Source organism: Pinus tabuliformis, chromosome 1_2, assembly GCF_031772625.1.
Source record: "Pinus tabuliformis cultivar Carrire ecotype Pingquan chromosome 1_2, CPIR1, whole genome shotgun sequence".
NCBI classification, from domain to species: domain Eukaryota; kingdom Viridiplantae; phylum Streptophyta; class Pinopsida; order Pinales; family Pinaceae; genus Pinus; species Pinus tabuliformis.
The window spans coordinates 937,291,441-937,305,450 of NC_142298.1; positions in this window are offsets into that span (position 1 = coordinate 937,291,441).

Below are 14,010 nucleotides of genomic sequence, written 5' to 3' on the forward strand. Positions count from 1 at the left end.
ATGAAATATATACAATATAAGTATATATCTGATTGTGAATAGTTGCCAAGCTCCAACTTTGACTTCAGTGAGGATCCAACCTCCAAAGCACCAACTCTGTTTTGCAGTGGTTTTGCACTTAGGAGCACCTACCCCCAATGACTTCAGTCCTGTTCAGTTATGAGGCCCCAACCCAACCTTGGCATACAATGGTATGCTGCTACACTCTATTCAGCTGAGGTTCTCTCACTCCTACTCTCCTGCCTCTGCTGCTTCTGCTGCCTCTACAGCCTCCACTGCTTCTGCTGCCTCTACAGCCTCTGCTGCTTCTGCGACCTCACACTCTAGTTCTTCACCACAACAACAGCACCAACAGTTCTCTGTTTTTACTATTTTATACATTCCCATGCCTTTGTCCATTCGTTTCCACTTACACCGCCTCTTAGGCTTCCTCCTCGGTCACTACGGCTTCCTCTGCGTTGTGCGGGTTCACTGACTTTCTGGGGATATGTAGATTCATTAGACTGGTCCAAACGATCCATGGAGAACACATCCTCCCGGTTTACCGTAACAATGCTCCTTTTGGTAATGATTGCAGCATACACAGCTCTTTCAATTAAATGGAGATGTTTTGTCTTGATCGCAATCATAATTGCCATGATTCACTCCTTTTTCACTGACGTTCAGCCTTCTAAACCATCGGAACAGCCATCGTAAGCCTTTCAGCTTAAAACACCCCACATAAGCCAGAAATTCCATTACACAGAGAATATGAGAAAAAAACAGTTAAACAGACTAAAAGGTGGACTTCAAGAAATATTACAATCGCACCTATTCCTGTATCGGGTCCACGCTTAAATCGCGATCGGCGATTCGTGACTCCTGGGGGTCCTTTATATATCGGACCCATGACTTTATCAATGGCCAATGGTCGATCCTCCACTGCTCCAATGGACTAGATGCGATATGGTATTAAACCATAGTTAATATTCCCGTCGAGTCCACAGCCTATCACAGTCGGTGCTGAAAATGTGGCAAGGCCTTATGGCTTGCGATATGCGACAAATGCGATCATAGATTAAGTCATATTTGTAATGTGCGGCGGGTCTGTGTGGATATGCATCGCAGTCGGGAGTTGTCCCTAGCGGAGGTCCGATGCGATATTGCTAGGTCCCTATAATACTAGTGATGCCCCCATTAATATTGTAGTTGTATCCCTTATTAATATTGTTGTGCCCCTATTGTCCCCATATTGTTATTATTGTGCCCCATAGAATCCCTCTATCATTATTTTTGTGCCTTTATATTATTATTGTTAGGTCGACTTGGTTATATTGTGACCCTTAGACTCCTATATATAGAAAGGAAGTTTTGTCATTTGAATCATCCAAGAATTGTTCATTTGTGTAATGTAAAGGAGGTTTCCCACTCGAAGAGGCTGAATTCTAAGGCGTTCAACTATCTTTTCTATCTTTTTGTGAGCTGGTTTCATAACATTTGGTATCAAAGCTTTGGATTCTAGGGTTTCGCTGCTCCAAATAGGTCATCGTGGCATTTTCGCTATAACTTTTTTTCTGTGACGTTTCAGAAGCGAAAAAAAAAAAAAAAACCATTTGAGATGAAATCGCATTGAACCTCGGGTCTGAATTTCAGAGCTTTTTGTGCTATATTTGCGAAGATATGATTTGAGGAAGTTGGTCTTTTTGCAGACTCTTGAATTACATTCCAAACAGGTGACTTGGGGAAAATCGTCATAACTTTCTCTCTGATCATCGGATTGAAATTTCGTAAGAAGGTACAGAAAGAGGACGGACTTTAGTTTCTTGTGTATATTTTCAGAGCCAAAAGTCGAAACAGTGACACGTGGCACGTCGTCAAAGTTCGCTCTACTGAACCAGCCTATAATCAGGTCACTGTGGGAGATTTGGCATAACTCTTCCCTGGAGAATCCAATTTGGATCAGACTGGTGGCATTGGAAAGAGGACGCAGAGGGCTACTGCATGTCGTAATTTTAGAACTGGATGATCCAAAATTACAGAGATACATCAAATTCAATATCAAGCTCCTACAAAGTGAAAAAAGGTGTGTAGTTTTTTTTTTAATTTTTGCATAAGCTTGGTTTGAAAAATTAGTTTGAAGGAATTCAAAGGGTATAGTAAAGCATTATTATCGGTAATTGATGCCCCGAGGAAATAAAATGCAAACACCTAGTAAGCAACCTGAAATCTCTTGCATGACTCATGAAGAAGAGGAAGAAATGCAACATGATATATCAAAATTACGAGACCAAGTGCAACAAGTGACACTTACACAAAAAGTAACAAAATCTAAGATGGATGGTTTAAAGAAAGATGTAGAAGCTAAGAAGGAATTTTTTGGGATGGCCTTAAATCGGATATTCAAAACTTTGTGGCGGAATGTTTAGTATGCCAACAAAATAACGCTGAAACAATTAAGACACTAGGTCTATTACAACCTTTATCCATTCCAAGCCAACGTTGGGAGGAGGTTTCAATGGATTTTATCACAGGTTTACCGAAGTCTGAGGGAAAGAGTGTCATCATGGTGGTAACTGACAGACTTACCAAGTATGCACACTTTTGTGCATTATCACATCCATTTAAAGCCAGTACAGTTTCTACAGCATTTATGGAAACAATTCAAAAGCTACATGGAAACCCAAAGATTATTGTAAGTGACAGAGATCCCATTTTTACAGGAAATTTTTGGACAGAATTATTTTCTTGTCTCGGTACTCAGTTAGCTCATAGCTCATCTTATCATCCTCAATCTGATGGGAAAACGGAGATAGTAAACAAATGTTTGGAAGGATATCTTCGTTTCTTTGTATCTGATAAACAGACACAATGGGTCAAATGGTTGCCTCTAGCTGAATGGTGGTATAACACTTCCTTCCATACTACAACAAAAATGACCCCATTTATGGCACTTTATGGATATCAGCCACCATCCATCACATCATATTTAAGAGAAAATTTTAAGGTTCAAGCAATGGAACATCACATCGAGCATCAACAACAAGTTCTCCAACTCTTAAAGGATAACCTCGTGTTGGCGCAGAATAGAATGAAACAACAGGTAGATCAACATCACAGTGAAAGAAGTTTTGATGTAGGTGACTGGGTATTCCTACGGCTACAACCATATAAAAAAGGGTCCCTCAAGCAAGCTAAGAAGAATAATAAATTGTCACCAAAGTATTATGGTTCGTACAAGGTGTTACAAAAGATTGGTACTATGGCATACAAATTGGAGCTCCCTGCAGCTTCTCGAGTGCACCCAGTTTTCCATGTTTCATGATTAAAGGAGGTTATAGGTGACAAGCTCCCAGTTCAAACAATATTGCCAGAACTTGACGAGGAAGGAAAAATTATATTGGAACCGGAAGCAGTCATAGAAACAAGAACTCGACAACTACGAAATCGATCCATTTCAAAGTATCTCATCAAGTGGAAGAACTTATCCACTGAAGATTCCACATGGGAGGATGATAATTTTATACAGAAGCATCCAGAACTACTCAAGCGTTGAGGACAACACTTTTTTGAAGGAGGGGAATGTTAGGTCCCTATAATACTAATGATGCCCCCATTAATTTTGTAGTTGTATCCCTTATTAAGATCAATGTGCGCCTATTGTCCCCATATTGTTATTACTGTGCCCCATAGAATCCCTCTATTGTTATTTTGTTGCCTTTATATTATTATTGTTAGGTCGGCTTGGTTATATTGTGACCCCTTAGACTCCTATATATAGAAAGGAGGTTTTGTCATTTGAATCATCCAAGAATTGTTCATTTGTGTAATGTAAAGGAGGTTACCCCCTCGAAGAGGATGAATTCTAAGGCGTTCAACTATCTTTTCTATCTTTTTGTGCGCTGGTTTCATAACAGATATCGCTATCGGTGATCGCAATGGACCGCTTGACATATTGTAACTCCCACTTCCGTAGTGTCATTAGGGTCAAGGCTCGACGTTAACGTAGACCCCTCATAGCGATGCGATGTGTCAGACCCGATACAACTCAACACTCCCATGTATAGAGTTTCAAGTCCGCAATCCGCCTCCAATAGTGTATTTTCTCTAGAGCCAAGTCTTCCGCCTCTGATAATGTAAAAACACATATGTATGATATATGCTCCTTCGCCTGTATCTTCATTCATATAATTCTTTTGTGGCCCGATAGCTCCCGATAATATAAATGCACCCATTGCTCCTCTGATGGCTCTGTCTGCTTCCTTATAGCTGTGCTTGTTCCTCTGTTGCTGCAATGGTTGTCTGTGTCCTCTGTTCTGCTCCTCTTGGCTCCTTTTGCTCCTCGAATATTGCCATATTGACATCAATGACAATCTGTGTCCAACAATCTCCCCCTTTGTTATTGATGGAAATATTCTTCTACTCTCCCCCTTTAACATCAATGGCAAAGGAATGCATATGGACTCCCCCTGTCAAACTGCTCCCCCTGTCCCGCTACATCTTTATGAATGAACTTGAGTGATGATAAAGAAATAACCCCCATATTTTGACACAGATATCTGAATGCTTCTCAAGGAAGAGGTTTTGTGAAAATATCAGCTATCTGCTCCTTAGTATTGATATATTCCAGGACGATGTTTTGTTCAGCTACTTGCTGACGAAGGAAATGATACTTGATTGGTATGTGTTTGGTTCTTGAGTGCATCACTGGATTTTTGCTAAGACTGATAGCACTTGTGTTGTCACAATAGATGGTAATCGGTTGATCTGTACATATGTCGACATCTTTTAGAGCTTCCTTCATCCATAGTATCTGAGTACAACAGTCTGCTGCAGCAATATACTCGACTTCGGCTGTGGATAATGATATGGATGATTTTTTTTGTTGAGCCAGGATATTAAGCAGTCTCCTAGGAAGAACGCATTCCCACTAGTACTTTTTCGATCATCTATTCTTCCAACCCAATCAGCATCGGTGTATGCAGTGACAATGAGTGTTGAGATCTTTGGGTACCAAAGACTGAAATCAGAAGTTCCTTTCAGGTATCTGAGAATTCTTTTTACAGCTAATAAGTGGGATTGTTTGGGAGCAAATTGAATCATCCCACCATTCCTACTGCCTGCATTATGTCTGGTCTTGTAGTTGTTAAGTATAGAAGGGCTCCAATCATTGACATGTAATGAGTTGCATCTACTAGAGGGGAGTCATCATCTTTGCTCAGTTTGCAATTTGTGGTCATAGGTGTGCTCATGGGTGCACAGTCCTCCATTCCATATTTTTTGAGCATGTCTTAGATATTTGGTTTGAGATATACACAATCCTGCTTTGGTTTGAGATACTTGAAGTCCAAGGAAGTGGGACAGCTCTCCTATCATTGACATCTCAAACTCTTTTGACATGCTTTGAGAAAATTCACGGCTCATTTCATCATTATTACTAGCAAAAATCAAATCATCGACATAAACAAGAGCAACTAGTAACTTACCTTCATCTGTCTTTATGTATAGATTACTTCCAACCACTCCCTTTTTGAAGCCTTGTTGTTGTAGGTAGTGATCCAATCTTGCATACCAAGCTCTAGGAGCTTGTTTCAACCCATATAAAGCTTTTTCCAACTTACAGACTAAGTCCTTTCCTGTTGTTAGATCAAAACCTTCTGGTTGCTCCATGTAGACTTCCTCCTTGAGATCCCCATTTAGCAATGCTGATTTCACGTCCCTTTGATAGATTTTGAATCCTTTTGAGCAAGAAAATGCCAAGAACATCTTGATAGCTTCCATATGGGCCACTGGTGCAAATGTCTCTTCAAAGTCAATTCCTTCAATTTGTGAATAGCCTTTGCAGACAATTCTTGCCTTATTTCTGATAACCTATCCTTCCTCATTCATTTTATTTTTGAACACCCATTTGGTTCCTATTATGTTTTTGTCCTTTGGACAAGGTACCAGCTCCCATGTCTTGTTCTTCTCAATTTGGGACATTTCTTCTTCCATGGCTTTTACCCAATGAGGATCCTTACTTGCTTCTGCAAATGTTTCTGGTTCTATCATAAATAGGAGGGAAATGACTTTTCTCTTGAGTGTGATTGTTATCCTTCTTCGGGTCTGCACACCTTCATCTCTATCGCCATTGATCTACTCTTCTAGATGATATCTTTGGACATACTTCATCTTTGAAGGGGTATTAGGTGGTTCTCTTTCCTCTTCTTCTTCTTCTTCTTCCCCATCTATTTCTTCTTCTTTAGGTTCTTCTTCTTCAATGAGAAAGTCATCTTCATGTTCTTCAATTTCCTTTTCTGGAAGATCTTCATCAACCTTTACATCAATGCTTTCCACTATTTTCTTCAGTCGATAATTGTAGCACTTGTAAGCCTTGCTCCGTGTAGAGTATCCAAGAAATATCCCTTCATCAACCCAAGAATCAAACTTTCCGGGTGAGCCATCATTTATTTTTATGAAGCACTTGCTTCCAAAGATCTTGAAGTACTTCACCGAAGCAGGTCTTCCTTTCCATAGCTCATAAGGAGTTTTTTCACAATTTGGTCTTAATTGAGTTCGATTCAATGTATAGACAGTTGTCCCTACTGCTTCTCTCCAGAATCTAGGTTGTAAGTCTGCTGCTAATAGCATTGTTCTTGCCATTTCTTGGACTGTTCGATTTCTTCTTTCAACTACCCCATTTTGCTGAGGTGTTCTGGCAGCAGAGAATTCCCTTTTAATTCCATGAATATTACAGAACTCACTAAATTTGTTTGATGTGAATTCTCCCCCTCGGTCTGTTCTGAGGCACTTAATTTTTGAATCTTTTTCATTTTCTACAAGGGCTTTTAGATTCTTAAAACACTCAAAAGTTTCAAATTTAAACTTTATAAAATATATCCACATCATTCTAGTATAATCATCAAAAAATAACACAAAGTACCTTTCTCCTTGGAGTCCCTGATTTCTAGTTGGCCCACACACATCAGCATGGATGATCTCCAAGGGCTTCGATGTAGAGAGCTCCTTTGTCTTGTGGCTGGTTCTGGTCTGCTTTCCATGTTGACATGGACCACATACTCCTTGATTTGGTTTGAACAGCCTTGGGATGTCTCATATAGCTTTGATCTTGCTAATCTTGATCAGATTTTCCAAGCTTGTATGTCCAAGTCGCTTGTGCCACAGCCAACTCTCATCTGTCTGACTCAAGTAGCATTTATTTTCTTGAATATTGTTTAGAATGTAAATGTTGTCTGATGTTCTCACCCCTTTTGCCACAAGTTCCCCTGAGGCAGAGTTCCTTATTTCACAGTCTTTGGTGCTGAAAACAACTTTATGTCCTTGATCACAGATTCCGCTGACACTCAGGAGGTTTTGTTTGAGTCCGTCAACTAGCAAAGCATCTTGAACTTTTCCTTTTCCATTGATCAGAGTAATTGTTCCTTTCCCTGCAATTCTGCTAGATCCGCTTCCAAAGGACACATTCCCTTCCTTTTTGTTCAGTGAGACAAACTTTCTTCTGTATCCTGTCATGTGTCTGGAGCACCCACTATCCACAAACCAATGGTTTCCATTATTTTGAGCATATAGAGCCAGGTCGCATTTATCCATGTTAGAGGTCTTGCTACTCGTCTTTCTTCCTTTGAGTGGGCAGTCTTGTTCATAGTGTCCATTATTGTAGCAGAAAGAGAAAATCAAATCAAATTTGGTCAAGGGATCAAATGAATTGAAGGTTTTGATTTGTCCTGCCTTTTGGGGGCATATGAGTTGATTATTCGGTCCTTTAGCTTTGTCTTTTCACTTCTGCGAGCCATACAGTGTCTGGCTTGATGACCGAAGTTTTTACAGTGAAAGTAGTGTCCAAGAAAGATGGTTTTGTACCTGTTGAAGCAACCACGATTTGAGTTGATTTCCTTCCTGGGAATTACTCCTCCCTCGTTCTTTGGATTTGCGATGGGCCCTTGGTGGAGTACAGGTTTGTATTTGTTGTAGTGTCCATGATTCGACTCCACATTCTTCTTTGGAGTAATTCTCTCTTCATTCTTGGGATCTAGGATGCACTTTTGATAACATACTTTTTCATCTTTTGGATTGCAGGAAAGTTCATCGGCATAGCTTTTCGCATTATTCTTAGTGCTTGAGGATTCTCCTTTGAAACCTATTCCAAACTTGTCATGTTGAGGTTTTTGATTTTTCAGAATAGTCTCAAGTATTTGAGAGCTTTTGCAGCCCTTTTTAATTTGCTCCAACTCCTTTCTCAGAGACACTATTTCGGCCTCACGTTCTTCACAAGTCTCTTCTTTTTCTTTAAGCTTTGCTTCCAAGAAATCTTCTCTCCTTATTTCCTCGTTTTCCACTTTGATAGAAATTATTTTGTTTCGTAGTTTCTCATTTTCTTCAATGGCACTTATTAACAGTTCCTCTGCATTTCCTTCCAGCCCTGAGTCATCATTGTCTGCGAGTGCCATGAATAATGTTTCTTGGCTTTCATCATGATCACTTTCCTCACCTGATTTCTTTTTGATGACCATAAAATCATCCTCATCAGACTCATCTTGCTTGGAGAAGAAGTTTTTCTTATTGAACCCTTTCTTTTTGTGTGCCATTCTTTTAGAATTTCCTTCATCATCACTGTCATGTTTATGAGGACATCCTGCTGCATAATGACTTATTTTACCACATTTAAAATAGATAAGAGGATACTTGCCTTTAAGCTTAGATCCTCTCTTCAACGTTCGTACAAATTGAGCCAATTCGGATTCCACATCTAACTCATCACTACAGTGATTCCTTTCTTTCCCCTTCCTTGACTTTGAGGCCTTGAATGCTGCATCTTTGGAGCTTGGGCCACCTTTCCTCATTTCATAGGTAGTGAGAATTCCATGGATTTCATCCATTTTGAGGGTATCTAGATCCTTTGCTTCTTCTATAGCGCTTATTTTGGAGTCAAATCTGTCTGGAAGAGACCTTAATACCTTTTGAACAATGGTACTTTCTTCAATTTTTTCGTCCAATCCTTTTAGGGAATTTACCACTTCGGCTACTCGAGGAGGTATGCTGCAATATCTTCTTCATCTTCCATCCTCAAACTTTCAAATTGTCTTCTTTGAGTTTGAAGCTTTGCCTTTTTGACTTTTGAGTCTCCATCGTACAAGCCAACTAGCTTCTCCCACATTTCTTTGGCAAAGGTGCAGTGCATGACTTTTGTAAACTCAGAGTCTGTGATTCCACTAGTGATGGAATTCAAGGCCTTTGCATTTGCGATGTAGGCTTTCCTCTCGTCTGGGTCTGTTGGAAGAGTGGAAGTCGTTTGGTATTCATTTTGAACAAAATGCCAGACTTTAGGTCCAAGGGACATTAAGTAGTAGGTCATTCTTTTCTTCCAGAAACCAAAGTTAGTGCCATCGAACAAAGGAGGTCTTCCTGATGCTTCGTGATTTCTCATCATGGCTGCGGATCCTTCTTCAAGCTGTTAGGCTAGTATGAAGAAGCCAGCTCTGATACCAATTGTTGGAAATACTGAGAGGGGGGTGAATCGGTGTTTCTTATTTTTTTAATTGTTCTAGTGATTGCCAAAAGCATATATATATATATATGTGTGTGTGTGTGTGTATGTATGTATGTATGTATGTATACACAGAACACAAAAATCAACCGTTTGAATTAATGCTTTTATTAAAACTCTAGATAGTGCAATGAAATAAATGCAAGTATATATCTGATTGTGAATAGTTTCCAAGCTCCAGCTTGGACTTCAGTGAGGCTCCAACCTCCAGAGCACCAACTCTATTTTGCAGTGGTTCTGCACTTAGGAGCACCTACCCCCAATGACTTCAGTCATGTTCAGTTCTGAGGCTCCAACCCAACCTTGGTATAAACTAGTATGTTGCGACACTCTATTCAGCTGAGGTTCTCTCACTCCTACTCTCCTGCCTTTGCTGCTTTTGTTGCCTCTACAGCCTTCGTTGCTTATGTTGCCTCTTCTGCCTCTGTTGCCTCTTCTGCCTCTGTTGCTTCTGCTACCTCACACTCCAGTTCTTCACCACAACAACAGCACCAACAATTCTCTGTTTTTACTGTTTTATACATTCCCAAGCCTCTGTCCATTCGTTTCCGCTTACACTGCCTCTTAGGCTTCTTCCTCGGTTGCCACGGCTTCCTTTGCACTGTGCAGGTTCACTAACTTTTTGGGGATACGTAGATTCATTAGACTGGTCCAAACGATCCATGGAGAACACATCCTCCCGGTTTACCGTAACAGTGCTCCTTTTGGCAATGATTGCGGCATACACAGAGTTCTTTCAATTAAACGAAGATGTTTTGTCCCGATCGAAATCATAATTGCCATGATTCACCCCTTTTTCACTGACGTTCAGCCTTCTGAACCGTCGGAACAGCGATCGTAAGCCTTTTGGCTTAAAACACCCTACGCAAGCCTGACATTCCATTACACAAAGAATATGAGAAAATACAGTGAAACAAACTAAAAGGCGGACTTCAGGAAATATTACAATCGCACCTATTCCTGTATTGGATCTGCGTTGAAATCGCAATCGGTGATTCGTGACTCCTGGGGGTCCTTTATATATCGGACCCATGACTCCGCCGATGGTCGACGGCTGATCCTCCACTGCTGCGATGGACTGGATGTGATATGGTATTAAACCATAAATAATATGCTTGTCGGGTCCACAGCCTATCGCAGTTGGTGCTTCCAATGTGGCAAGGCTTTACGGCTTGCAATATGCGACGGATGCGATCATAGATTAAGTCATATTTGTAATGTGTGGCGGGTCCACGTGGATATGCATCGCAGTCGAGAGTTGTCCCTGGCGGAGGTCCAATGCGATATCGTTATCGGCGATCGCAATGGACCGCTTGACATATTGTAGCTCCCACTTTCGAAGTGTCGTTAGGGTCAGGGCTCGACGTTAACGTAGACCCCTCATAGCGATGCGATGTGCCGGACCCAATACAACTCAACACTCCCATGTATATAGTTTCAAGTCCGCAATCCGCCTCCGATAATGTATTTTCCCTAGAGCCAGGTCTTCCGCTTCCGATAATGTAAAAACACATATGCATGATATATGCTCCTCCCCCTGTATCTTCATGCATATAATTCTTTTGTGGCCCGCTAACCCCTGATAATATAAATGCACCCATTGCTCCTCTAATGGCTCTGTCTGCTTCCTTATAGCTCTACTTGTTCCTCTATTGCTGCGATGGCTGTATGTGCCCTCTGTTCTACTCCTCTTGGCTCCTTTTTCTCCTCGAATATTGCCATATTGACATCAATGACAATCTGTGTCCAACAAATTGATTGTGGTGGTTTCTAGTTTTACATCTTGTGCAGAGATCTATTCCTCTGAGAATAATTTAGGTCTGCATCAACCTTTCAATCTCTTTCATTTTGTTTAACCCTATTTGCCACTTCATTTGAGTATGAGGAACTACAACTCAACCCTCTTCAATTGCTAGCTTGAGTGCACCCTTATTCACCCTTGAATGTGTTACTTAAGCAGTCCATTGCTCCCTTCCATCTTTGAGAGGATCTCCTTATAAATCATTTTTCTAGATCTAGGAGGATGTATCTAAACACTCAGGGCCACAAAAAGTTAGGAAACTTCCACAATTATTGACCCCAAGCCAACTCATCACATCCTAGTTCAAGCTCATCCTCTTCGAAAGGCCAATTTTGAATTAGCTCGACCTACGATGTCATGAGTTGGCTTGGGGTCAGTAATTATGGAAGTTTCCTAACTTCTTGTGGCCATAAGTCTCTAGATACATCCACCCAGATCTAGGAAAGGGATTTATAACAAGACCCTCTCATGGGTGGAAGGGAGATAGTGTTATGGGAGCTATGGACTACCTAAGTAGGCACATTGAAGGGTGAATAAGGGTACATTCAAGCCAACAGATGAAGAGGCTTGAGTTGTGGTTCCTCCCACTAAAATGAAGTGGAAAATAGGATTATAACACATTGGTGTTAGACTACACTTTCACAGAGCTTGTTTGAATACCATGTTGAAATAATGGAATATCAAGAGAAGCAAGACATGGAATGGATTTCGCAAGCATAGGAGGAGATGAACACGAAGAACATGTCCACAATTTGCACATATTAGTTAAAATTTAGCATAACAAGCAATAAATCTCCTAGGTTCCTTCCATCATGGGACTCTTCTCACAATTGAAACAATTGACATTGTCCAATAGCTTTGAAGCTATGGAAATTGGTGAACAGGGGTCAAAGCTCCTTGACTAAGGCCTAGATGATGCTACCCGCGACAATATCTTTTAATTAGTTCTTGTTTTCCAGAGTTTTCTATATATTACGTAGTTTTTATAGAATCTACAATAATGGTAACATTGGGAGCTTTTGCTAGAAGACAGCGGTAAGCTTGTATTTTGATTCGGTTCAATCATCTTTATCCAATTTTGGATAATCCAAATTTGATGTACTAGTGTTATTTAGTGACGTTGCGGTGTTTTTTTTATTAATAAAAATATACTTTGGTGTTCAAAATTATATATATATGAAGTATCATTAGCAAGAGAAAATATGCTTTTCATAATACAAAAATTACTTGAACGGGTGATAAGTAAAATCAAATATTGGTCACAATTCTGATGAAAAATTTCTCGAAATGAATGGATTTCAAGCAAAGCTTCTATGTTGCAGTGGCTAGGGTTCAGCCCTAGTCGGTCGCCTCTCCTCCCTCTCTTAGAATTTTGTAGATGATGAACTCCTCTTCTATTGTAGTATTGATTCTCCCCTTCATCCGATGAAGACCCTAGTGTATTCTCATGTTTTTTGGCATCCATCGCAGTGGGAAACCCAAACTCAACTGTTATTTTTGCCTCTTGCAAACTTGCCTTCTGCCTTGGCTTCCATGGTGGTTGGAAACAAGAACATGTCCACTGATAAGGACTCGATTTTTCCCTCTACTCCAGGAAAAATTGCAGCGATGTGTGTTGCCTCTCCTTTGAATTTGTCCTCTGTTACCATGGCACCATGCTTAAATATGCCCTCTGCTTCAAAAAGAGTTGCAATGAGTGTCGTTCTTTCCTTAATCCTAGAGGTCACACGTCTAACCGCTAGTCCCCCATCTTTTCATGATGTAGTGAAATTTGAATCTTGCCTCTCATTCTCAGGGTCATTAGTTCATGAAGCCCCATCGATAAAGGTTCCTTTGGTGGCTAAAGCATTCAGAGATGTTAAGTTCTTCTTGGAGGCAAGTCTGATATGCATACTTAATGGTCAATGGTCACATTTAGTAGATAAATCATAGATATTTGAACACTAGAAACCTCTAATTTCATAAGAGTTCAAATATTTATCCTTTGGCCAGAGGGTTTTTTGTAACAGTCTTTGATACCGCTGAAGATCAAGAGTTGATCTCTGATTTTGGTCTGTGGTTTTGGGGAAGTGCAGGGCTATCTATGCAACCTTGGTCCCCCTCTTTCAACCCCGTTTCAACTTCAATTTCTACTGCTCCAATTTAGGTAAGGCTTCATAATCTCCCTTTGCACCTATGGAATCTTCCATCATTGAATGTTATAGGAAATGATCTAGGAAGATTTTATCACCAAAGTGATGATACAAAACAGTGCTTGAAGACCACATATGCCTACATTTGGGTGACAGACTTTAGTAAAGGATTTCCTGTAGAAATTATGCTAACAGGCCCAAGCTATCTATGGGTGAAAAATATAGATTATCAAAATATATCTTGTCTTTGTAGAGCTTGATATGAAACAAGGCATTCCCTTAAAAATTGTCCAAAGTTGGGAAGACCAAAGCTAGGAAAAATAGTCGCAAACCAAGTTGGTGGGAAGGTGCCAAGTCAGAACATTAAACAATCTTTAAGGATGAACTCCCCCCAAATCTCAATAATAAAGAAAATCAACAAGAAGACAAAAAGTCATTAGAGTCCAAGAAAGATCCCCATCAAGGTCTTGGAAACTCAATAGCAAGTCAAGTGGAGGTGGATTGAAGAGAGGAGGCCTATGACAATCTTGAGCATTATGGAACTTTTGAGGTCTATA